At 51.2% G+C, this 26285-nt stretch overlaps 1 protein-coding gene across 8 annotated transcripts in view; it reads right to left on the bottom strand.

Moving 5' to 3' along the window:
- Positions 1-26285, bottom strand: part of HIVEP3 (HIVEP zinc finger 3) — a 450052-nt gene that overhangs the window by 86242 nt on the left and 337525 nt on the right. For 5 of the 8 annotated variants that reach the window (XR_005834197.1, XR_005834198.1, XM_040627446.1 and 2 more), the window contains one exon: positions 3788-3985. The exons of 2 other annotated variants lie outside the window; for them this stretch is intronic. The gene's annotated coding sequence lies outside the window, so the exon portion shown is untranslated. Of the gene's footprint in view, positions 1-3787; positions 3986-5494; positions 5564-9714; positions 9788-26285 lie in introns of all 8 variants that reach the window. One more of the 8 variants, XM_040627444.1, reaches the window with a different exon arrangement.

Raw genomic sequence — 26285 nt, 5'->3', positions numbered from 1 at the left:
CACAGACGTGTCCCAAGTGTCACTCAAGCATTCTATTCCAAAACTATAGGACTCCTACAGAAAACTGTTCTGGAAAAGGGCCCTGGACGTTCTCACGGGTTCTACAGCATGTCGCAGTAACATGCCAAGTACACACAGTAGGGGTGGCCGGCTTTAACCTGGTTTGCGCAGGGCTCAGACAAAAGCCTGCGTAGACCTTGAACTTCAGTACTAAAATATGTCTTCGAAGATTGGAGCTCGTCCCTGGCATCTTTATGTTGCTGCTTCTTACATTCGGGGCTATACACGCGGACACCAAACCACACAAACAAGTATACTCTACAACTTTCCATGATGCGAGAATGCGGTATGTGGATTATCACAAAAACGTCATCACTGATTGCGGGCTTCCTGTCCGAGTGTCGTAACGAGAAGGGATTCAAGCGGTCACTTGATACTGTCAGTGACGCAAGCCAGAATTCCCTTCTGCTCCTTCCCCAATGTCCATATCACATTGAACTGGAGACCATTCTGGGTGGAACGTACGCTATTAGAGGTCTGTTACCATTCACATCATCGTATAGATAGGATCGAGAATTTTCTTAATACCGCGCAGCCCAGCCAAGCAAAAGTAAGAAAGCAATGTTAGATGTGAACGTTTGTAAGCGATAAAATGATTCCAGAACAGAGGCCAGCAAGATTCTATAGAGGACCCAACAGCAAGTATCTTTGACTTTGTGGGAGAAGAAGTCTGTCCCAATTACTGAACTCTGCCATGAGAGCAGGAGAGCAGCCATAAATAATGTGGAAACTCATGGCATGCCTGTGTCCCAATAAAATTTTATTTACAAAACTCAGGCAACAGCCTGGATTAGGCCCATGGGCAGGCGTTTGTCAATCCCTGACCTAGACTCTGCGATTTCAGTGTGTGTATTGATGGGCTTTCATTATAAATAGATGTCAAAATTTTGGATTTAAATGATAAATGTATATTAACACACTAGCACTTGAATCTGTTTTCTATTACTGGCATGCCATGCAGGATTTGACTTTTAACAATGGCTTCTAAGACCACAGAAGTGGGCAAACTCCTTGCAGAGAGCTTTGCTGCTGAGAAAATGCTTTCCTGTCTGTTTTCAAATTAGATTCATCTTGACTTATTCAGAAATCAGGTGTATTCTGAGGAGAGACCCAGTCCAGGTCCCTAGTAAAGGGAGAGGCAGGATGCCACATCTCCCTGCCCTCGAATAATCTCAGACTAGCCATTCCTGAGCTCACATGGTGCGAATGGACCTCCCCAGCATGGGGGAGTCAGCAACGCCCGTGAAGTCTGGCGTGCAGCTGGCTCCTACCCGGCACACCCACCTGCCCAGGCCCGAGCCCTCTACCTTCCTCAGATGTCGTCTATTCTAGCCCCCTCCGTGGTGGCTGGGGTGGCTGTGCCAGCTGGGGGGGGGGGGCATGAGCACCTGGACACTCCAGAAGCCCTGAGTCAGCACCCCATTAATCACAGAGGCTTTTATTCCCCAGGGAGAGCACAGGAAGGGGCGGGGACCAGATTTCTTGCTGGAACTGACGGGCTCATTTCCCTCTAGACCAGTCCCATTCCTTAGCGATGCTTCCACGCAGCTGGAATTCAGCAGTGAAGTGGGGGAGGGCAAATGCCAGGTCTGCGGGGGATCCCCCCATGCCCCCCTTCCCCCGTACTCCCCTTGATGGTCCTCCCATATCTCTTCTTGCATCCCTCAGAGGTTTCTGCTTCCAGCCCAGTCCACGTATTTCCTGCACACCTAGCTAAATAAACCCAGTGCCCTGAGACCACCGGCGGAGGAGACCCACCAAGGCTGTGACATATGCAGAAGGAAACAACCGCTAAACTGAGGCATGAGATGTCCCAGGGTGCCAAGGAAGGGGACCCATTTCGCATGGGGCTACTGATTCCTATTAAAACGTAGATATTCCTGGGGAAGGGTCACTCTTGAAGCTGTTACTGCTTTTCTTCAGGAAGCATCTTGGTGGAAAGACAGCGCTGGGGAGGCCCGAGGAGGCGCTGCTCCTTCTCGCGGTGTGACCGTCTTTAAATGACTGAACCTCTCTGTGCTCGGTTTCCTTATCTCTACAAGAAGCACAATAGAACCAAGACTCCCTCGGGTCTGAGCAGAACTGGGGTTCGTCTATAAAGTGCCAGGCCCCATACGCAGTGCTGGTCGCTCTCCTTCACTCTGACTCTTGGGGACCAGAGGGCGGAGCATGACAGACGGATCTCAGCATGGCAGCCAGGAGGGCAGAGAGGGGGCCACCCTGCCTGCATGAGTCAGCAGGGCTGCCTCACATTTGGGGAGCCCTTACTACGTGTCCAGAAAAATTCTAGGGGCCTTTCCTGTATCTGCACAGCAACCTGTGTGGTGGGTGCCATGACCGGCCCGTTGGACTAGCGAGAGAGGTGAGCAAGGCGACCAAGCAACTGGCCTCCCATATAGTAAACGCCTCCCCAAATCAGTAAGTGCCGGAGCTGGGCTTTGAACTCAGGAAGCTCCACGGCCTCCACCATTAAGCACCGCATCAAAGCTCTCCTCTCAGAGGGAGGCACAAATGCTCGGTGTCTCCTCAGAGGGCGGGGGTGATTGCTCTGCCTCTGCCGGGGAGCTCTGCTCATGGCCTGGGTCTAGAGGACCCACGCGGCGCAGCTGAGCTGTGGTTCGGGCAGTTACGGCGAGGCCCTCCCCTCCCGTCTGTAAGCGAGGGGGCACGTGAAGGACGGCCATGAGGCAGCGCTCACCGCACGCAGGCGGCCAAGCCCCCCGGGACTCCGCGGAGCCCGAAGACCCAAACGCAGGGTGAGCTTCACCAGAGCGCCGCGGAAGAGGCCTGGAGCCCCAACCATTGGCCGTGTCTGAACCAAAATACAGATTTCTGTAGCCCGATCCCGAGAGTCTGATTCAGAGAACACAGGTGGGCCAGGGAATCTACTTTTTCTTTCTTTTTTTAAAACCAGGCGCCCCCTGCAACCTATGCAGGTGATTCTGATACACCCCAAAGCCAAACAAAACGTCCAAAGACGGATTCCCAGCCCATAGAGCTCTAACCCCGCACAGCTGACCCCAACCACCACCTGAGCCTAACCTGGGACCACCGTGCATTCCTGAAGAGTCAACTATACAGACACACAGACATCTACCCATGCAGGTCCCCTCCCCAAGTGAATTCAGTCAGCATCTCCGGAGGTGGGGCCCTGCTACTAGAATTTTTTAAAAAACTTTCTGGAAGATTCTAACATGTAGCCAGGCTGAGAACCCGACATCCTTTCAATTTTTCACCACAGAGAGGGTCCTGAAGAGATGTGGCTCAGTCTTCAACACCCACTGTGCTCCCCTGGGTAGGGAGGGGGTAGCCAGGGGCTCTTCAGGCAAGAGCCATCATAGGGGCAGGCGGAGAGGGGAGCAGAGAAGACTGTGGAGCTCTGGCCTGTGGGCTGGCGTGTGGGGGGCTGTGGTACTTTGAGAAGAGGTGTTGCCAGGGACAGAACGGAAACTGAGGAACTAGGAAGACAATGGTGAGATGAGGTGGGGGCAGGGAAAGAGTGCTGGCCCTCAAGGTCTCTACTCCTGGCCAAGAAGTCCTGAGGACTTCCAATTTTCACAGAGGCTCAAGGAAGGCAATAGTAATAATAATAATGATGATGATAATAATAATACTAATAATTTGAAAGAGGAATACATTTGAAAGAGGAAGAACACTAGCAAGCTCATGCAAGAAAGACCAAAATGGTGCCCCCAGCAAGCGTACTCAATGACAGCCCATTTCTTACCTGTGCTGAAGGCACCACTTTCGATGACCAAAACTAAAACACTGTTCTCTTTGGAAACCAGCATTCATGTCCACTTCCGCTGAGTGGCCTTCCTCTCACGCTCTGCTCTGCCCTCTGGAAGGGAGAGCTGGCCTGGCCAGTATCTCTTGAGGCTCCACCATGCACTAGTTAGAGGCTGCTGGGTTGGTGCCTCGAATCCTGCAGGGGACGGTCGAAAAGTACGGTCAAAGAGTTTGCTTGGTCAACTTCTTCAGACACAGAGCAATCTCTGTCTGGTTCCAGGAGGCCCAGGCCCCCACAGGTCCTCCCAAGCTGCTTGTCTTGGGCTAGATCCCCATGTCCCCTGGGGAGACATTGTGGCTTGGCGGCCCTGGCACCCTGTTGTATCTTGCACATGGCCCCTAACTTCTCAGAGCCCCTGTTTCTCCACCAGTAAGTAGGCAGAACTCCAAGATGGCCCTCGAGGTTTCCTGTCCCCCTGGTGCACACACGCTGCATGATCCCCAGGGCTGTGAATACGGTGCACTTTATTCTCGTGATTAGGTTATGTTACAGGGCACGGCTGATCTCAAAATAGATTGTTCCAAGCCTACCTGGCCAAATCCTGCCCATCTTTCCTCAAAAGACTCAGCCAGCCCCCCAAAAACTGGACATAAGTCCTGCCTCCCCAGAATACCCAGAGCACATTTGTTGTGCCTCTTAAGATAGATAACGGTGCCTGCTGTGCACAGAGACTCGAGGAATCTTGCAGGTCTTGTGGCTGCACATACCTCCGTGGTGTCAGTCTGACCCACTCCCCACCCCTAGAGACCGGTACAGGGTCTCAAGCACAGTCGGTGTAGAATGATTCTCTTTAGAACCTAACTGGGTAGCTCATTCATTGAACAGATATTCATGCAACACCCATTGGGTCAAGCCCAGTGGTAAGTGCTGGACACGAAAGAGTCAAGATTCAGTCCCTGCCTTCAAGGGGATCACAATTGTGGGGGGAGGGGCCAGGAATGAAGGGACGCATAGAGTCACCGGTTTGAAGATACTATACCTTGAAGGCATAAAGAAAAGACCCGTCAATTTTGACGGTGTCTGAATGTATGAGAGAGAAAGAGGGAGTATTTCAAACAGTAAGAAGGGTACATAGACAGGGGACCCCAAACTGGCTGAATATTCGACAAGTTGCATGCTGTCCATGTGGCTGGATATGAGGGGCAGGAGGCAAGAGCTGGCCAGGGGGAGAACTTGGTGTATGGAACAGCCTGGACTTGATCTTGCAGTGGGGTGAGGTCACCACATCACTTTAATCAGTGAGGTAATGTGGTCAAGACCAGAGGTGTGGCTGGAGGGGAGGACCGGATCAGAGGGAGGAAGCAAGCCACTGCTCCCTCCCCTGCCCCCCGCCAGAGAGTCCAGCACCACTAGACCGCCACTCCTGGCCTCCAGCCGCAGGTGAGAGCTGGGTGGACACACCTGCATCCGGGTCACCAGGAAATGTTACACACACCTGGGGTTCTACAGGGCAAACGGAGCCCGTGTGTTCACCTCTTCTCCCCTCAACACCAGTGAAATAAAAAAAGAAATGTTCAAGTAAGTACAGCTCTAGGGGAGCACCAGCTGGCCAGCAAGTCTGAAGAAAAGCAGACAAGGAGGAATGACAGAAAATCGAATCAAAGCTAAGCAAGCTTCGCCCACCAGGGGCAGGCAAAGGCCCACCTGCCAAATTCCCAGGGAATCCTGCTCAGAGGCCGTGGGAGCTGGGGCAGGGCCGGCTGGCTGGAATTGCTGAAATGCAAGGATAATGAGTGAATCCTTTGGGTTTCCAAAGAGACCAAAGTAGGAAGGAGAGGAGAAAAGAAACCACCTACCCCACATTTTACTGTCTTCATTAGCAGCTGTTCTTCCAGGAGACTCTAGCCCTGACAGATGGCTTGACTGCTCATGACAGAAACTTCCTGAAGGATCCATCAGCTCGTCAATCAACAGTTTGTACCCTAAGATTCTTTGAGTCCCTTGCCTTGCCTCAACATCCCCCTCACTGTTCCCCTCAGTCCCAGTCTGTTGGATTGTATTCCTTGCACGATCCTGATGAAGCCCCACATTGACGTATCTGTTTTAAAGGAGACTTTCAACCCTCAGCAAATCCCGACATTGCCTATCTTCTCTGGAGATGCCAAAGCTCCATGGAGGTGATGTTACCCCTTACCCAGAGGAGCAGCTTTGTCCCCAGATTTTGAAAATCAAATTGACATTGGGCTTGACATCCCTTCATTAACTGCCAGAGGGCAACAAAGACTGCAGAGCTCTGAGGAAAAAGGGTTAAAGGATCCGTTACTCCACCCCCTCTCAAAGCCAAAGAGAGAAGTACTAAAAATAGTATGCCACCCACTTATCTTTTCTTAAAACAATTACTCAAGGAATTACTACAATAAAATAAAAACTGTATCAGAATAAGTAATTCAAGAGAGGGTAAGACAGGATACATAGGAAACAGCGATGAACAATAAAGTAGAAAAATGCACAGTCAGATCTAAGCCAATGTTGAAAATAATGGTCTCGTCTCGCTGGGAATTAGATGCTATTTAATTCTTGACATTAATCGAGAAGCATGGGTTTTAATTTCTTAATTTAAGGGTAACCATTTCTAGAAAACAAAATAAGACACAGATCTTTTAACCACTGTGTGTGAGGGGGAGGGGGAAAACAAAAAAAATTCGATGAATTAATTCAATTAATTAAGCATTAGGAAAGGGACAGCTAGATAGGAAAGGAAAAAGTATCTTAACCAAAAGACATAAAGTAAGCCCAAACATATAATAAATATAAGAATGTGACTAAATTAAATTACTCTATTTTAAGATAAGAGATTTGGTTGAGTGGAAAAAAAAATCCAGCCATATGCCATTTGGAAGTGATACGCTTAAAACAAATGGACAAAGGTTAAACTCAAAAAATGGCAAGAAGACATAACAAGCAAAATGGTAATGAAAACAATGTAGGAAATTTAATATTCATATCAGACAGAATGCCAGAATGTTAAGTAGAATAAAATGGGGCATTTTAGATTTGCTAATGCGTCTGTTCCTCCACGAAGACACAAAAATCATGAATCTTGCCTTCACCTTGAACCACAGAACCATAAAATATATGAATTAATATAGTTTTAGGACCACAAGGAGAAGACACATACAGAACAGTATAGGTCTTGAATACATTAAGTCTGATGGTACAAATAACTGCCAAAGAAAAGGATGGAGGATTTGAAGACACAGTTCATAAGCTTAATTTCATCTAGATGCAAGAAGCAGAGAAAATATCTTTTTCTCGAATGTTCTTGTACTAGACTACAAGAAAATCTCAAACTCCAACATGTATACCGCAGTCTCCATTCCCAATGCAACCGAACTAGAAATTAACGAGCAGCAAAAAAATTTCCAAAAAATTTAAAAAAGTAAACTATGCATATGACAATTTAAAAATGCTTTTCTAAACAACTGACATCAAAGAGGCATGAAACTACAATTTTAGGATATTTATAAATGTGTAACATTGAGAACCCTGCTTTTAAAAAATCTGGGGAATGTAACCAAACCGCCTTTGGAGCGAGATTCAAACCTTAAATGCTTTTATGATAAAAGAAGAAAGACGGAAACCAAATCAATTAAGCATCTGACCTAAGAGGCTGAGAAAAGGGGAGAATAAATGAAATAGTCTATCAGTAAGATAATGAAAAAAAACCCCAGCAACCACCACAGAAGACATGGACAGCTGCAGACTGGTTCGCTGACACCAGCAACGGGGACAAACTGCTGGCTAACCTGAACGGGAGCGAAGAGCCAAATCACAAACGACTGTTAAGAAGGGTGATATAAACACGCATGCGAACAATCTTAAAAATTGAAAGAAATTAATACGTCACTTGATGTCAATGAATTTGAAAACCGATCATTTTCTAGAAGATTATAAATTGTAAAAGTGAAGAAGAGGGAGAAAACCTGACCCAGCAGCGATGTTAGAAGAGACAGAAGAGGCTACTGAAGATGGAATGGTAGCAGAGGAAGAATGGATTCTTTTTTTTTTTTTATAATATTTTTTATTATATTATGTTAGTCACCATACAGTACATCCCTGGTTTTTGATGTAAAGTTCAATGATTCATTACTTGCGTATAACACCCAGTGCACCATGCAACACGTGCCCTCCTTACTACCCATCACCAGCCTATTCCATTCCCCCCACCCCCTCCCCTCTGAAGCCCTCAGTTTGTCTCCCAGAGTCCACAGTCTCTCATGGTTCATTCCCCCTTCTGATTACCCCCCCTTTCTTCTTCCCTTTCTTCCCCTACTGATCTTCCTAGTTCTTATGTTCCAAAAATGAGTGAATGGATTCTTTAAATAGGAAAGCTGTGACAACCGGATGTCTATCCCTTCGACAAGTATTTATCAAGGGCCTACTATGTTTCGGGCACTGTTCTGGGCACTGGACATTCGGCAGTGAGTAAGACAGAAAACACTCCTGCCTTTATGGATCTGTGGCTGTAGCCAGGGAGGCTGAGCGGTAAACTTACAACAGGTGAAAGAAATGGTTTGCAACAAAATGGGATACAGAGTGAGGGAAGATGGAGGATTCTATTTTAAAGAGGGTACGTGCACCAGACATACACAAATTTATTTGGATTAAGGAAATTAACAAAACATAGAAGCAAATCCACCGAACACCAGAACTATCACAATATCGGTGTAACTTAGTGTTGGAAAATAAATTCCAAAGCCGGAACTGGGCCTCAGTGTTCTTAAAGGAAGAGATAAGTAAGTGTGACGACATAAAAATATTAAGCATCACATATAAAAAAGGCCTCAGCAACAGTTACAAAGCAAATATTTGCAACATATTAAAAAAAGGTCAATATCCATGATGTACGATAAATACCCACAAAAAAAAAATGGGAGAAACTAATAAAAAAATAATGATAAAGTGCTGGGCATGGAGCCTGCTTAAGATTTTCCCTCTCTGGGGAGCCTGGGTGGCTCAGTCGTTAAGCGTCTGCCTTTGGCTCGCGGTGTGAACCCAGGGTCCTGGGATCGAGCCCCGCATCGGGCTCCCTGCTCCACTGGGAGCCCGCTTCTTCCTCTCCCACTCCCCCTGCTTGTGTTCCCTCTAGCTGTCTCTCTCTCTCTGTCAAATAAAAAAATAAAATCTTTAAAAAAAAAAAAGATTCTCCTTCTCCTTCTGCCCCTCCCCCTCCCTCTCTGGAAGAAAAAAAAGACATGAAAATGTTTAATAAAGATATGCAAAGATACTTGGCCTCACTAATAATTAAAGGGATATAGGCTAAAGTCAATATCAGCTCTCCCCCATTTGATTGGCCAAGGGGAAAGCGATTGCCACCATCAGTGCTGGAGAGAAGAAGTGGCCAAAATTTATGGGAACGCAGCAGCTTCCCAAGCGCACACACAAATACGCATCATCTGACACACACGTACACACAGACACACACACACACACTGATCACTGCAGCAACATTTTTAACAGTGAACGTGGAAATAATCCTATTATCCTTCAGCAGGGAGTTGGCTTAGTAAGTAAGTGATGACAAATCCACCCAATGGAACAGTAATGGGACAAGAACTTCTCTTAATGGGAGATATTTATACACTCCCACCAATAATAGAGATTCTCCGTGGCTCGATCTACGTGTTGACCACGGGGTTCAGCCCTTCTCCTGGGCAAGCTCCCTCCCTCCCCCCACAGCCTGAGGATGGAAGGCAGCACTGGGACCCCATTTTGCACACGAGGCTTAGCCAAGGCTAAGAGACCTGACAAGTGGTGAACTTTGGGATGTCTGACCCACGAGCCCCCACTCTTAGCGACGACACACACTTCCTGTCAGTGGAATGGTGTGAGAAACAGGGAAAGGCAGCATCGCAGACACGCACCTGTCCGTGTAGCTGTGGGTTCTGTGGACCTCGAGGATGAACACCAAGCTGTCGGCTCCTCTGATGGACGGGACTGTGAAGGGATGGGGTTTGAGTGTGTATTTTCTTCTTTATACATTTCTAGACTGTTCTTTTTCTTCTTCTTTTTTTTTTACAATAAGCATGTTTATCACTTTAATAAATTAAGGATTGTGATTAAAAATGATATAAAAATGTCTTCTTAGAAAACAGCTGAATGGGGAAGCCCTATTAGGGCAAGAGGGGCCCATCTGCAAGGTGGCACCCACCCAGGGCAGGAAGGACTCTCCGGCAGTGCCTCTTCAGGCCCCACCCAAAACCTCAGGCGTGGGGGAGGCTGTCCTCTCCTCTCCCCACCCTCCCTGTGGAGCCCAAGCAGCGCAGCACGGCCTCTGCTGGCAGGTGGAAGGCGCCCCACATCCGGTGTGGGCACTGGGGTTGGCATCACCACAGGGGAAGTTCAGCTGCGAAGGAGTTAAAGAGAACCCCCAGATGCCTGCAGGGCCGGCTGCCCTGCCACAACAGCTGCCTTCCCAGGGCTGGCGAGGCGGCCGGCGAGCTGGGGCTCCCGCGCTGGACCTCACACCCTGCTCCCAGGGAAGGCCCTGGCTGCCCTCCTGATACATAGCCTGTCTCTCCACTGTGAACAGGACATCTGCAGATGGGGCTGGCACGTGGCTCAGCTGGGTTTGACCTGCTCAGGGCGGGGAATTGTGGGATGGATCTTTCCATCTGCATTTTCATTTCTGCTATCATGTTCTGTGGGTCGATACAAAAACACTCACATCCGAGACACCGGGACACACATGGCAGAATCACATGGAATAATCTTGGGGGTTCACCTTGGGCTCCTCAGCAACCGGGAGGGGACGTGGGGAGAATGGCTGGCATGCCTCATTGACCCAACACCACGCGGCGTGGGTGGTGCCGAGTGTTGACCCAGACACCAGAAGGTCATGGGTTCCAGCCCTGGTTTTACCCATTAATAGCTGTGTGACTTCAGCTGAATTACTTAACTTATCTGAGCCTCACTTTCTTCATGAGTAAAAAGGGAAAAACATCGCCCTTGCCTGGGTTTGTGGTGTGAATCAGACGCACAACGTGTGTGAGGTGCGGCACAGGCTCAGCACGCACGAGACGCTCATCGAATGCCCGCACCCTTCCCCGGTTACGGCGGGAAAACATCCACGCCGCCCTCCTTCCGCCCACCTCTCTGCCTACAGAGCCCGTTTCACCACTGGCCCTGCAAGGCTTCCTGCCTTCTTCCCTGTGACCAGGCTTGGGGCTCTCACTTTCCTGGGGTGCTCAGCTTTGTTTCAAATGCCTGCCCTTCAGTCTGAGAATGCTGCCAATACGCTGGGCAGCTCAGAGGCCGTTTCTAGATCCTTCCTGGCCCCTGGCTGCATTCTCCAGACCAAGGCTGCTCGCTTCCGTGGAGTAGTGAGGTGCCCCAGACAAGAAGTGTGAGCAGGAAGAAAGGCAGTGGGGCTCAGAGCCTTTGACATGGACAAGACATGCTTTGAGAAGACCCGGGAAATGTTTTCCAGTAGAAGCAGGGTTTTTTAAAATAGAGGATGGGGATACATTTCCATGTGTGCTAAGGATAGAAAAAAGAGGAATGCCAAGTGCAGGATAATAGATTCTGTTTCATGATCGGCAGGAATATCTGGGCCCATAAACGGTATCAGGTCCAGGCAGAAGAAATAGTCAGTCTTTAGGTGCTGCAGGGAAGGGAGACACTGAGGCACACGGAGGGCACCCAGCCCAGGAGTGCAGGAGACTAGAGAGTGGCAGGAAGAGGAGGTCCAGGTGAAACCCCGGGGCTGCACGTGAAGTTGAGGGGCGGAGCTGCCAGGGCCCAGACCAGGGGTAGAGCAGTTGTTTCCTGACGCTCTGGGCCCTGCCTTGCGGGGGCCTCCTGCACTGGAAGTGTGCCCTCACTGGTATAATAGAAAGCCCATCGGACTGGCCCACCTGTGGGGTCCCACTGCAGCCAGCTGAGGGCCCTTCCACAGGGCACTCCCTGCCACTGGGCTAGACCACGGGGTGCACAGGTGAAGACACCTGGCCCCTTCCTCGGTGTCATGGATCTAGTAGGGAAGACGGGCTGGAAAATCAGGGCTTATGGTCCTTTCTCCCAAGGAACCCCAACCTTGGGCTGCTTCCTCCCAAACAAGGCTCATAACATCTTCCGCAGTTTATAGAGACAAAGGGAGGGGTGGGGAAGGAAACATTTGTTGAGAGCCTACAGTGTGCTGAAGCTGCCCCTATGCGGTCTGGCTGTCACACGGATGCTACGGGCAGCCTCCCCCACCGCCATGTGAGAGCCGCGGGAGCGGAGGTTTGGAAACCAGAGAGGTATGGGTGGGCAGCCTTGCACAGCAGGTCAGCCCCAGGCTATGGTGGCAGACAAAACTGGGCACCTCTGGTCTCTGCCTCGTTGAGCCTCGGGTGCCACATAATACTTCAGGTCTTAGTTTCCCCATCTCTAAAACGGGCCATGTAAGAATTAAATAATACAGAGTCGACTTTCCAAAACATGAGCTTCTTGCTGTTCCTCTTTTGGTTATTTCTGACCATCTGGCTTTACTGATACTCATGAGGGTTTTGTATTCTCCCATCCAAGTACTAACCAGGCCCGACCCTGCTTAGCTTCCGAGATCAGACGAGATCGGGCGCATTCAGGGTGGTATGGCCGTAGACGGGTTTTGTCTTCTAAAAGAAGAAGATTCCAGATGCCATAACAAGAGGACAGAGAAAACGAAGAGCAGGTTGAGATCTCAGGAGACCCCAAGGAATGCAGAGCACCTCAACCACTGGCCCACCTTGGGGAGGGGCTTAGGAATTGAGGCCCGCTGGAAAGAAGCAAGCAGAGTGCGTGTGTTTGGAGGGACGGCTGCTTTGTGTCCCCACAATGACTGCCTCCTTAGCAAACGGGGGAAGCCTGGCAACCCAGGATCTGCCAGAGACCCAGCCAAGCTTCTGGTCCCAACCTGCCTCCACACCTGCCCAGTGCCACCCCTCCCCCACCCCCGAGATCAAGGGTTCAGTCAGGCAGAAGGGCTGTGCCAAAGGAAATTGTTTGCCTCAGAGTCCTCTGGGTCTGCTCTGCTCTCCTTCCTTTTTTTGGACTCTGTGGCTGTTTGAGTGGGTACCTTTTTCCATAGAGAGTTTCCACTCCATCAGTTACTCACATTGCCACCGCCTAGATGTAAGCTGTTAGAGCCGGTGAACCGGATCAGGCCTGTGGGGCCCTGCTCAGTTTATCGGGGGTGTGGAGGGCCTGGGTCGGCCACTATTCTGGGGTGACTGGTGGTTGGGAGGAACGGCCTCAACCCCTGGCAGGGCCACCTTTCCTCGGCTCCGTCCCATCAGGAGGACATTTCTACAGTGGGATTTAAGAGCACAAGCTCCTGGGTTTGAATCCTTCCTCCTGTGCTTCTCAGCTGTGTGACTGGGCTCAGGTGATTTACTAACATCTCTGGGCCTCAGTGAACTAGCCTGTAAAATGGGAATAAAAGCAGCACCTCTCTGGCTGGATGTTGGGGGGACTCAGTCAGTTAAGGCACATAAAACGCTTAGCACAGCACCCGGCCTAAAGCCCCGTAAGTGTCAATGAATGTGAAGTTCTTTTTTCTGTCATCCCTGCTAAGACCCAGAGCCTGTGACCTCATCTGGACCAGCACGTAACAGGGTCTGAACTGTCCTCCTGAGCTTACCCTCTCTATAAGGCCAGATACACTGCCCTGACACCCAGCCCTCTCCTTGCCCTTTCTTGTCCCAAATCCTTCAGTGGTTCCTCCCGGAGGGCACAGTCTACGCGTGGGATTGCCTCCACAAATACGGCAGGATACCCCTGCCATCAGCGTTCCCATACAAAACCCTGCTCCTACCGAAACGTCTGCTCAGAGGGTTCACGTTCCCTTCCATACAAATCTCTGTCTGGAATACTTTTCTCCATTCCACTGTGGCCTAATCCAACCATATCCGCCCATGTGAACCCAGCTCCCATGCCACCTCGTCCACGAGGCCCTCCATGACCTCCCTCCCTGGCCAGAAACGATCTCTTATTTACAGCATTTGGTCTCTTGACTGTGGCATTTAGCTCCTCTCCCCTGTGTGTGTAATAAAATATATACAAATTCTTGTCGACATCACAGACAAACCACACGAGCTTTGAGGACAGGACTGGGGTGTGTCTGATTCATCTCTGTATCACTCACAAAGCCTTGAACATAACTGGTGACAATAAATGAGTGAATAAACACTGAGTTCTCTCCATTTACTACCCCTGGGTAGCAGGGGAAAATCTCTGTAGGTGGGTTGGTGGAGACGGATCAACGTCCCGACAGCGGCCACACGCTCTTCGCTGAGTCCCAGGTGAGCAGCCCAAAGCCCGGGGTCAGATTCTAAATCTCAGCACATGGATCTTGAAAGTCACCCAAGCATCCTAGGAAGTCCAGGAGCCGTCACGGACCTCTCCCTCTCCCCCTCCTCCCACATCCCATATGCCACCAGGTTCTTAGCGAATTGGCTCCTAAAGTGCCTACAGCCTGTTAGCTCCTCCCCACCCCACTGTCACTGGGTCCGCGCTCCACGGAGGACAGAGTGGTATATGGTATCTGCATCACAGAAGAGGTGTGCAGCACGGAGCTTCGTGACCGCTTCTGATGCCCGCAGACTGCCGTCAGAAATCCAGATTCCCCTGGAAGGGATCATAGCCTCTTCCCCACAGAGCCACCACGACCATCCAGCCTCCCCCCCTTCTCCTGACACTCTCCCTCACCCCTTGCCTTTCAGCTACCTGATAATACCTGAGCGCACCGCCTTCTTCCCAGGCTTCAAACCCTTCTTGACGCTGTCCCCGCTCTTGGGAGTGTCCTCCCTCCCCTTCTCTACCAGGCCAGCTCCCACCCATCCTCTGAAAGTTCAGCTCCGGCAAAACCTCCCTCTGCTCCAGCCCCGCCACTGTCCAGGGAGCTGGCTAGAACTCCCCTCTCTCAAGCTCCTAACCCTCCATCCAGAACTTTGCCGTAGCACCAACCAGGCCACCCTGTGCTCCTTGTCCCTCCGCCTGTCTGTCTTCCCTACAGCCAGCCAGGCCTCCAGGGCAGGAACCACAGGGCTCAGCACAGTGCTTGGCAAGTGGAATGAACACAGGACCACCGCCCTGCCTGGCACCTCTGACGTCACCACGTCCAGACGTCCAGGAGCTCACTTTCCAGGACAAGCGACAGCTGATTCTTGCCAAACTGGCAGGTCCGAGGTCCACCTAAACCAAAAGGTTCTCCCAGGGAACTTGCCGTCTCTCTCTGCGCCGTGGCCCCAGGACCCGGAACAGCCTGTTGCTGGCCCTCGTGTCTCTCAGGGACTCCATGGCCCTGTCTGCCAAACCAAAGACCGGACAAGCCCACCTCTAAAGAACCCCTTCTGTTCTAACTCCCTGCTGAGGAGCTGATACTATTTACCAGCCAGAATAATTCTTCCCCATTAAAGAAAAACAAACAGAGAGAACCAGCCCTCCTTCTCTGCTCCTCCTGAAAGCCCAGATGGGTCTCCAGCTCTGCAAATAAGTGAGGTGCCCTACTGACCCTCGAAGGAATGCTCTCATTTGGTGGCAACTTTTATGTCCTTATGAGCCAAGGATTTAAAACCCCCTTGCAATATCTGTTCTTCTTCTTTTCTTCTTCTTTTTTTTTCAATCTTCACAATTGGGTGAGATTGGTCTTTCTCACCTTCATTTTACATAAAGTGAGGCTCAAAGAGGGCAGCTCGTGCAGGCTGGAGCCCTCCAGCCAGGGTGTGGGAGAGGCGGAACTGGCCCCGGTCGTCACCCCACAGCTGCCTGGGGCCTCACCTGACAGACAGGGCCCTTCAACAAAACAACAGCACACGCCTATCTCTGTGCTGTTCTGTGAGCTTTCTTCACGCAAACAGAAACACCCAGAGAGGTGAAGACACAGAGCCCCACAGTGAGCTGGTGGAAGGGAGACGCCTAGTTCCTAGAAGCCAGGCTCCTTCCAGGCCCAACATTCCAGACAATAAGCAACACTCCGAGTAGGACTTTATCCAGGCAGAGAAGCCTCGATTCCAGCACCTTCTGCCATCACAGGCATCCAATCCAGGACAACAGAAACCGTGCACGCCCAAGGCAGGGCAATGCCCTCTTCCTCTTGCTGGTCCCCGCTGCCCTTCTGGTTCCTCTAGGGCCCCCAGTGAGGGCTGACTGTGTGTGAGAGAGAGAAGGTAAGGAGCTAGGGCTGTGATTCTGGGCCCTTCCTCTGGCCTAGCTCTCCTACTTGTGACCCATGGCCTGGTGCTATTCCTTGGAGAACATATGGGTCCTGTCTTCCAAGTTATACTATCAACTCTCAAATGAAGGCTCACTTAAGGCCCTCTACAGGGACTTACTCAGTGCATGACTTCTGACCATCCCCGCCCTAGCGCTCACCACCACTGTAATTAAGGTGCTAATGCATGATTACTCTCTCCTTCAAGAATATAAGTTCTCAGGGAAGAACCAGGCCATTTGTCTTGCTCCCAAGCTGCAGCCCAGCCCCTAGCACAGCACTAACACAGAGGAGGCACTCAAGAAATACATGTTGTAAAGAACTCACTCAGTCACTCACTCATGCATCGAATAGGAGGAAGAGGGGACCTGCCGTCTGAGGGTGACAGACGGGTGTTCTGGTCCCAGCTCTGCCACAAACTCCCCCTGCGTCCTCAAGCAAGGCGTTTCCACCCTCCAGTCCTCTCCCCCCATCTATGAAATGGAGTTTCATGATGTTTCTGTGACACTGAGGAGCGTACCGCCTCGGACTCAGGGTCCCGGGCACCTTACCAGCGTCACCCATGTCCTGACCCTTGTGTTCCACGTTCTCTCTAGGTTTTGCCCAGATCCAGGCACATGGGAGGGGCCCAGGAAAGCACAGGGAAAAGGGCTCCCAGGCAGGGGGTTGGTATATGCCCTAGGGGGGATAGTAGTTTTCACTCCTGGGCTGCACATCAGGGAGAGGAAAGTGACTCCGACAGCGAGCTGACCCATGACCACAGCGTGCTCGAGGCCTTTCACATCAGTCTTGCTCACCTCCAGCCTAGGCACCAGGAAGGAGGGAAGGGATGTGCCCGAGGTCAGAGTAAGCAGCCAGCACTGACCGTGGGATCCTGGGGGCAAGTCCGGACCCTGGAACACACAGTGTGGCTCCTAGGAGCCTGGGCACCCCCGGGTCCCACCGGCGGAATCCACTCAGCCTTCTGGGTTTTGGCAATTCCCTGGTGTGTGGCTAGTGGCTGGGGGGGTGGGGGAGGGGCAGTAGAAAGCACATCAGTGGTTAAAACCCAGACGACACGAGTCACCAACGTGACAGGTCCCCCAGGGTGGCACCAGGTGTCAGAAGTTACTTAGAGGGGACGGGACAAGGGGCCTTGAGGAATCCGAGGGCTGATGAAGGGGATGGGGGTGGCGCTCCAGGCTGAGGAGACAGCACCTGCCCGGTGTGCCCACATGCTCCCTGAGGGGAAGTCACTTTCCCACCTAGACAGCGAGCAGGCCAGTGGGCACCTGTGATCAGACCTCGGGGAAACAGAAGAACACGTCTGCGACCCTCCCCTCCGAGGAACCCCCGCCATTCCGGACTCAGCCTCCCCGGTACACTGCTTGCTGTCATGGTAGCAAACGACCATCAACTCAGTGGCTTCAAGCAACACAACTTATTATCTCAGCGTTCTGGAGGTCAGAAATCCATGAGTTCCACTGGGCTACAATCAAGGGGCTGACAGGGCTCCATTTCTTCTGGAGGCTCCAGGGAGAATCCATTTTTGGTTGCCTTTTCCAGCTTCTAGAAGCTGCCCGAATTCCTTGGTTCGTGGCCCCTTCCATCTTCAAGGCCAGCAATGTCTGGTGTCGCCCTCCTCACATCTGACACGGATTCTCCTGCTTCCTCTTCTGTATTCACAGGCCCTGTGAGAGCACGGGCTCCTCCTCAAGTGGATAATCCAGGATAACCTCCCTATTTTAAAGTCAGCTGATTAGCAGCCATCATTCTATCTGCTGCCTTCATTCCTCTTTGTCATGTAAAGTAACTTCCTGAGGGGTTCTGGGAATCAGGACATGGACACCTTTTGGAGGCCGTTATTCTGCACGGAACTCTTCTCCCCCAAATATAGCTTCAGGAGACAGAGAGAGAGAGAGGGAGGGAGGAAGGGAGGAGATGAGGGCAGCGGTTTGGGGGGAGCGGGGCAGGCATACACACACTCACATCCTACTGGCCGCCGTGGCAGCTTCCTGGTCGCCGGCTCGGTGCACAGCGCCCTTAGAAAACTCGTCATGTTTCCACACGGAGCCAGACACGTGCAGTTTCCACAGTGACTGCAGGAGCAGAGCCAGAAATAACCTCGCTGAGGTGGAAACCGTCCCTTCCTTGGTGCTCTGGTGGCTCTCACACCCTCAGCTCCCCCGTCGCTGAGGCCCTGCAGGCACGAGAGGCCCTTCCAGGGCTTGGTGAGCACTGGTGTGTGTGTGTGTGTGTGTGTGTGTGTGTGTGTGTGTGTGGACTCATCCCCAGGGATCTGACTGCAGGGCTGGGCTGGCACTCTCGCCGCCTCACCCCCGTGGAGCGCTGCCTCTCCTCCTCCTTGGCCTCACCACCCCTGAGCCGCAGGGCCCTCCAGCACCCCAGCCTTTCCTCTGAACTCTTGCCACCAAACATCGGGACCCACTGGACACACCCTTGGCCCCGACGCATGTGCTGCTCTGCCCCCACCCCTCCTCGGGCTTCCGGATGTGACAGGGCCCTGCCCGGGAGGGGGTCCAAACAGGGAAGTGGCCACTCGCACCAGCCCAGGTGGTCCCCTGCCCTGACTTTGCTGAGGGCGAGCCCTGCCAGCCTTGCGCAGGTTGGCCCTGGGAGTCCCCTCTGGGAAGCTGGGTCCAAACCCTGCCTCCTCCCAGAGCTCCCCTCACCCGCCTGGAAGGCTTCCTCTAAGAACAAGGTCTTGTCCCCCGGAGGGGCCGAAAAACGTGCGGAAGTATGGAGACCAACACGTATCCAGGCCTTACTGTCCACACTACTCAGATGCCATGGTGTCCGTAGGACCCTGGGAAATACTGGCCATGACTTCAATTTCTCATGTGTTATCTCTCAGAGGCAAACAAGAGTGAACACAACTTGTGCACGCGAGGTCCTGCGCTGAGCGGTTTGCACGCACTTCGTTCAATTATTCCTCACCTGGACTCAACTATGATCAACCCTACTTTACAGAGAAGCTGACACTGAGAGAGAGCAAACAACTTGCTCAAGGTCACACGCGAGACGGTGGTAGAGCCCAGACTGGACCCCCATGTCCCATGTGCCAGATTCCAAAGCTGAGACGATAGCCACCATGTCATTTCGGAAGGGGGTTGGGGGAGGAGGCCCGTAGGGGAACCATGCTAAATGCTAAATGAGATGCTTCCAGATTGCCTCCTAGAAAGCCCAGAGCCGTGCAAGTGGTTTCAGTTTTGTCTCTTTGTATATACTGTGATTCTGTGTAAGATGTTATTTGGGTTCAAAAGAAGTGGGGGGGGGTGCCACTATTTTAAAAGTTTGGAAATCGCCAACCCTATCCTTGCACCGAGGACAAGCCCAAGGCTCAGAAACAGGCATGACTTGCTCAAAGGCAAGGCCTTTGCTGCCGGAGCCAGAGAGCTTTGCTTGTTTCTCCTGCGCCTTGAAGGAACATCCGTTTATTCTCCATTCAGCCCTCTGCACCGCTTGGCACAGAATTTAGAATCAGATGTGGTGTGGGTCCTGGCTCCTGCTTTTATAGCGCTGCATGCCTGGCGGCTTGGCAGTGAAAACAGCCGAGTCTCCGTTTCCTCGCCTGGAAAGTAGGGCCCGTGTGGGCTATGAGAGCAGGCACAGTCAGGCTGCGTGTCAGTCCTGAGCGGTGCGTCGTGACCATGGGTCCTGAGCCGCTGTGACGGGCAGAGGGCAAGAGCCCTATACTTAGAATCAAAAGCCTCTAGCAACGTCCCAGCTTTGACACTCACCACTACGTGCCTTGAGCCACCCGCTGGACTTCTTTGAGCCTTACTCTTGGAGATAAAAATGTCTCTGCCAGGAATTGGTATGAATCTGAAATGTAACGCAGGGACATGCTGGAGGTGCTAGTGTCCCCTGGGTCGTAGAATCCCTGCCTCCGCTCGGTACACTGTCTGCTTCTGCAGCTGAGGGGCAGGGCCCAGGGATCTTGCATTTTCCTGAGCCCCTCTTCCCCCACCACAATGCTGTTGCAGGTAGTCAACAGACCACACTGAGAAATCACTCCAGAAAGCACTCAGTGTGTGTTTGTTCAACAGAATAGACGAATCCTTGAACATCTGTTGAGCTGCACATGGGCTGGAAGACATGGGCTGGAGGAAATAAGCAATTTTCTCCAAATACATTTCCTGTGAAGTCCAAATGATGGGAACTGGGTTGGGGCTTCTAGGATGGGGAGGATGATGCAAGAACTCCCTTCCCCGAGGAGCAGAACATGAGCTCTTCCTGTCCGACGGGGAGACACCTGGCGGGAGGGTCAGTGCCCAGTGGCTCAGGGTCAAACCCAGGGAGGGATATTCCAGGGAGCCCCCTGGGGACCAGTTCCAAACCCTGTTCTCTTCAGCATCTTCATGCAGACAGGAAAGAAAGAACTGAAAATATGCTCATTAAATCTGCATCTGGCACCCAGTTTGGCAGGGTTGCCAAAATTCTGTAAGACTAGAATTAAATTAGCAAATTGGAAGTAAAGTGATTTTAAGCAGACATGATGGAATTCATTAGGGCCAGGTGGAAGCCAGTGGGGGAAGGGACCCAGGAAAGCCCACATGCCCCGGGGGTGGGGAAGCCTGGCCCAACGGAAACAGAAGAGGACCAAGTCGGTGAGCAGACCCGACCCAAATGATAAGATTCAGCCCTCAGAATGTGCTGGTGACAAAGAGGGCCCTGCACTGCAAGGTGAGGGAGGAGAGACACATTCCGGGGGACAGGAGGCGTGGGGACCAAGAAGAGAGGCCCCTGGGAACTGCTGGAAAATGAGAAGGGGGGGGTCCCCAGACTGGGCTCTCCTTGAGGGCAGGCACTCAGTGTATCGGCAGGGCTGGAATCGCTACATGATTATGAGCTCACGGTCTGGAGAAAACACAGGGATGGACAGAAAGGGGCATGGGGGACACGGAGCCTGGGCAGGAAGGGAGAAGGGCACTAACCAAACTCAGGCACTGGGTGACACATTCGTCAAATATCACCTCTCAGACGTGTCTCTACTCTTTGTTGTTGTTGTTTTGGGGGCTTCCTTTTTTGTTTTCTTTAACAATTTTTTTTAAAACACAGAAGTATTTAATGTACAATGTGGACAAGCACCCCCTTCACCTCCCCCCCCCCCAGCTCTACTCCCCAGATGAAACTACCACTCACAGTTCCCTGGTATGTTCCCACTCTGTTTCCATGAGCACAGAAACAGATTTCAATGTGCAGACACATACAGAATTGTTTAACTTTCTCTGTATAAAAATGGGATTATATTAAACATAGCATACGGAAACCTTTTTCCAATTCAGAATATGCTGGAAATGTCTCCCCGGGTTGGGGCTTCTAGATTCACTTCTTTCTTTTTGCATGGCCACAAAGTATTCCACGGTACAAAGGCACCATAAGCTTTGTAAGTATTGCCACTGCTGGACGTTGAGGCCACTTCCAGCTTCCTCCTACTGCGAGCAACGCCGGAGGGCACACCCTTGTACGATCACATCTTTGTGGGCCTGCATTTCCCTACGGCTGGGGAATTGCTGGATCGGAGTAGGCGTGGCCATTTATCATTTTCATTGATAACCAATTTTTACCCTCGTGGGCCCCAGATCTCTATGTATTTTCACGTTGTTGCCATCTGTAAGCATTCTAGTTTCCAATCTTTTGGGTTTGGGTACGTAGAGCATTAGTCCTATCTTTACCGGCCATTCTGTGAACTACCTGTTCATATCTTTTGCACACTTTTAAAAACTTGCCCATTTTTTCAGTCGATGGAATTCTCATAAGCAGTGATGACAATGAACACGTAGCTTTCTGTGTGTTGGGAACCGTTCCAGGCACCCCACAAGCTCACAGCATTGAATCAAAACCCTAAGAAGGAGGTGGTGGCATCAGCTCACGTCTACAGCCAAAGACAGGGAGGCTTGGAGACTCCGTGTGATGTCTAAGGTCACACGTTTCAGATGCGGGGCAAGGTAGAGTTTGAAGGATGAGCTGAACCAACCATGTCAGAGCTTCGCCCTCCCTCCAGCTAAGCCATAGAGAAAGAATCCCCGCCCCCCTGGAATCTTCACTCTTTCTGTGATTTCTCCTTTGCTTTATCTATGGAAACTTTCAGAACATACTGTGCTCGTAATACTAGGTTAGGAAACTAAAGTCCAGTTTCTGACAGAGGCGATCAGAAAACAGACCCTGCACGTTAGATGGGATGTGGCCATGCTCAGGGGTGGGCCTGGAGGAGGAGGAGAAGGGTTTGGGTGGGGGAACAGCAGTCAGGGAACAACGAGGCTGAGGCGGGGGCCCAGCTGTAAGGGCCTGACAAGGCAGGCAGACCATTTACAGGACCCTCCCCAGGGGGCAACATGGACGGGGGCAAAGGCTGGGACCCAGGAGTGCTGCGAGGATCAGCCTGGCTCAAAGTCATCATCAAATCAAAGGGTGTCCTCACCTACCCGGACACGCCCACTGACGGGCACGCAGACCACTAACAATGCTCTCCTTTCGGTGTGAAAAACACACCTGTGTGTATGGAAGTACAGATCACACAGGCAAAAAGCCATACTTGACGAAGACCAGATTTTGGCCTTTAGTGGCATTTTTTTAATGTGGTTCTTTCTGAGCTCCCCTAACACCAATGTCACAAGTGGGTTTCTGGGTTAGAGACCCACCACCGAGTAGTCACATGGGCTCGGTTACCCTCATCTCAATGACAGTTCTTCTGTCTCCCATGAACGCAGCACAGAGGGGAGGAGGAAGGATCATTTGCATGCCATTTGCCACTTTGCTTCTGAGAAAAAAAAAGAAATTAGCAAAATCGGAAAAATGTGTGAAACTGACATGCTGAAACTAATATGCAGAACCAAGTTTTAGAGGCACAATTTAGCATTCGTGTTGTTTTTTCAGCTTTGACCTCAGATAACTTTAGTGTTTCCCCATGTTTTCATACAGAATTCTAGTCCAGCCACTGCTCTGATACATACACACACGTCCAATGCATACATCCATATGCGTGCATCCTCTGTCTTACACGGACATCTGTATGGGATGCACAGGAGTTCTCTGATCGATCAAGCTTGGAAAACTGCTCGTAATACCTACCTCTACCCATGCGTGCACACATCCTCCCACACACACATCTTTGGAGATTTCCAATGCCCATCTTGTCTATTAAAGACCCAGAAGTCCTGAAGTATACGGCCCTTAAGGAACACGGCTGTAGCCCTTTTATTTCCTCCCTGTAACTCATCTTCCCATCCCTCTGCACCCGTGTTCTCTGGAACAGACCTTGGGAAGTGCTAGATTTCTTTATTTCACAAGATCAGAGCCTAGTGAAATCAGGAGCCCATCCTGGAGGGCCACCCTGCTCTTGTCAACACTGAACGCTTTCTAACAGACTCACGATGGTGGTCTCCTGTGTATCTGAGCATCTCTGGCTCCTCCGGTATTTCAGGGCAATGTGTGGAGTGACATGAGCCTTCTGGAAACCCCTAGGAGACCAAGGCAAGTGAAGTTATGTCGCTGTGCAGTGGTGCAGTGAGCCTGGACCCATCACCTACTCTGGGCTCGGAGGTTCTCAGCCGGAAGGCCCCTGGAGACTCACCTAGGCCAGCTCACTTGTTTTGTGAAGGGGGAATCCCAGCAAGAAGGGACCAAGCCTCAGAATCCCTTGACCCCACGCTCTTTCCTTCAATCCAAGAGACATCCTTCCCTGGCCGTAAATGCTTTCTACCCTAAAAGAAAACCAGATTTGCATTAAGAGGCCCTTCCAGCTCTAGGATTCTGTTCTCACTACCTGGCACCACTCCTTCCCAGCCATTACTCACTACAATTCCTACAGTCACATGGTACAGCTCTGCAGATAAAACTAGGTTTCCATCTGTCTGCTAGCGCATCAAGCGAAAATGAGCTGGTGAACTTTCATCACATGTAAAGGGCATACTTGCTATAGCCTAAAATACAGGTCATCCAGGATACTAGAAATTCATCTGGGGGCATTCTCCAGGGAGATGCCTCCAAGAGAACATTCCTCCTCCAGCATGACGCCACACCTCGGTTTAGACTTTCGCTTCTTCTCACCCAGGCAACTCTAGGTAGCACGGCTGGGTACTATAACAGCAGGGACTCAACGACTTAATGACCTTTTATGACTTTTCCTTAGGAACCTTGAGGAGGCCAGCTAGTTGGAGTATATGTGGATTTATTCGTTTATTTTTATGTAAACTTTTTGCTTTGGAATAATCTCATTTTTTAAAAAAGATTTTATTTATTTATTTGACAGAGAGAGAGGCAGCGAGAGAGGGAACACAAGCAGGGGGAGCGGGAGAGGGAGAAACAGGCTTCCCGCTGAGCAGGGAGCCTGATGCGGGGCTCGATCCCAGAACGCTGGGATCATGACCTGAGCCGAAGGCAGACGCTTAACGACTGAGCCACCCAGGCGCCCCATGGAATAATTTCATATTGAAAGAAAAGTTACAAAGATAGAGCAGAGTTCCCATATACCCTTTACCCTGTTTTCTTTAATGTTAACATCTTACATAATCAAGGTCCATCTGTCAAAACTCAGAAACTGATATTAGCACATTATTATTAACTAAACTACAAGCTTCATCCAGATGTCACCGGTTTTTCCACTACTGTCCATTTTCTGTTCCAGGATCCAATCCAGGATCCCACATTGCATTTAGTTATCATAGCTCCTTAGTCTCTGGATTGATTTTGTTTTCAGGTAATAGCATCCCTACTGCACGCAGGGTGGCATGCTGGGTGCCAAGCCTCCCTGTGAGGACACGCACGGCGTCTGACGGGCAGTCGAGTCCACTCCCCCCCTCATTGGGAATATGGTCCTGGGCTTGTCACTCCACATACAGAGTTTTCAGAGGCCACATCTGCAACATGGAGGTGATTCCTTCTACCCTGTTAGGATGAGACAGTCTACGTGGACAGGCACTTTGAAGGCCTAAAGCCCAGTTCACTCAGAGCCCTATCCAGCTCGCTGTTATCATTATTAGCGTTGCTATAACAACAATCAGGAATTAGATTCGGTTCCCTGTATCTGAAGCAGGACAGCTCAGAGTCTGAGCTGCCTGGCTGAGCTGACCACTCGAGCTTCACGTAGGATCTTTCCACAGACCCCCCATGTACACCACGGAGAAAGAAAACCCTTCTTAAATTCGTCTGTTCAGTTCCACATTTCCTGCACAGCTTTGCTCAAGTGTCGCCTTATCGGTGATAACTTCCCTGACCATCCTACAAACAAGAGCCCCCGCGTCCCTCCCCCTGGCTTTCCCTACTTTATTTTCCTCCACGGCATCAGCCTCTGTGGCACATTACACATTCATGCGCTCCTTTGTTCACCGCATGCCTCCCTCTGCTGGTGTGTAAGCTCCAGGAGAGCACCGACCGCTGTCTGTTTTGGGCGCTGCTGTATCCCTGGGCCTAGAACAGTGCCTGGCGCTTGCTAAGTGTCCCGCAGATCTTCGGTACATGAGTCACTGGACGCTCAGTCTGGCTCTGCTATCTCTCGCATCCAGCCCGATAACCTGAACACAAACTTCCCGTCCAAACATACTGTTTAATTCAAGTAAGAGAAAAGCTACTTGGGAAGCAGATGGCTTTGAGGCTTCTGGGTCCCCTTTAAGAAAAAAAAAAAAGGAGTAATGCCTTTCTTTTAATTTAATTTCATGCCATTAATGTCCCTTCACCTGCCTCCTCTCCTATAAGCAGCTCTGTCAGTTAGAAACCACAGTCTCCTCCTCGTCCAGAGGCTGTCTGCTGGCCTCTCGGCGCAATCAATCCCAGCAGAGCCCAGGCTGGAAAAAGTTGGTGAAATCCCCACACCGAGCCAACCTACTCCGTTACTGCGGCACTCAGCTCTTGTACATCAAAGGCCTGCAGGCTTCTCAGGGTAGGAAGAAAGCCAGGGGATCCTGCAGACCGGCCTCGGGGAGGACACTGAGGTCCAGAGAGGGGAGGGAACTGGAAAATGACATGCAGCGACCTAGCGGCAGGTTCCCGACAGAACCCAGGACTCCCGGCTCTGCAGCCTGGTGCAATTCCTCTTGGGCTGGACCCATTTTCCCATGCCCACTTTCACCGAGGGGCATGTGCTTGTTTCCTCGAGTTCCAATCTGGCTGTCTCCCCATCCATGCCCACTCCTGGGTACCTGATGAGTTTGGGCAGCAATGGGGGGAGGGGACTCTCCGAAAGCAGCCACACACAGGACAGTAGAGCCAAGAGCCAAACAGAAAGAAAAGGAAATGGGGGTCGCATTTGTTGAGAGCCAGATA

Source organism: Ursus maritimus, unplaced genomic scaffold (assembly GCF_017311325.1).
Source record: "Ursus maritimus isolate PB19 unplaced genomic scaffold, ASM1731132v1 scaffold_12, whole genome shotgun sequence".
Classification (NCBI taxonomy): domain Eukaryota; kingdom Metazoa; phylum Chordata; class Mammalia; order Carnivora; family Ursidae; genus Ursus; species Ursus maritimus.
Note: the sequence above shows the minus strand (reverse complement) of the source record. Positions and strands in the feature narration are given on the sequence as shown.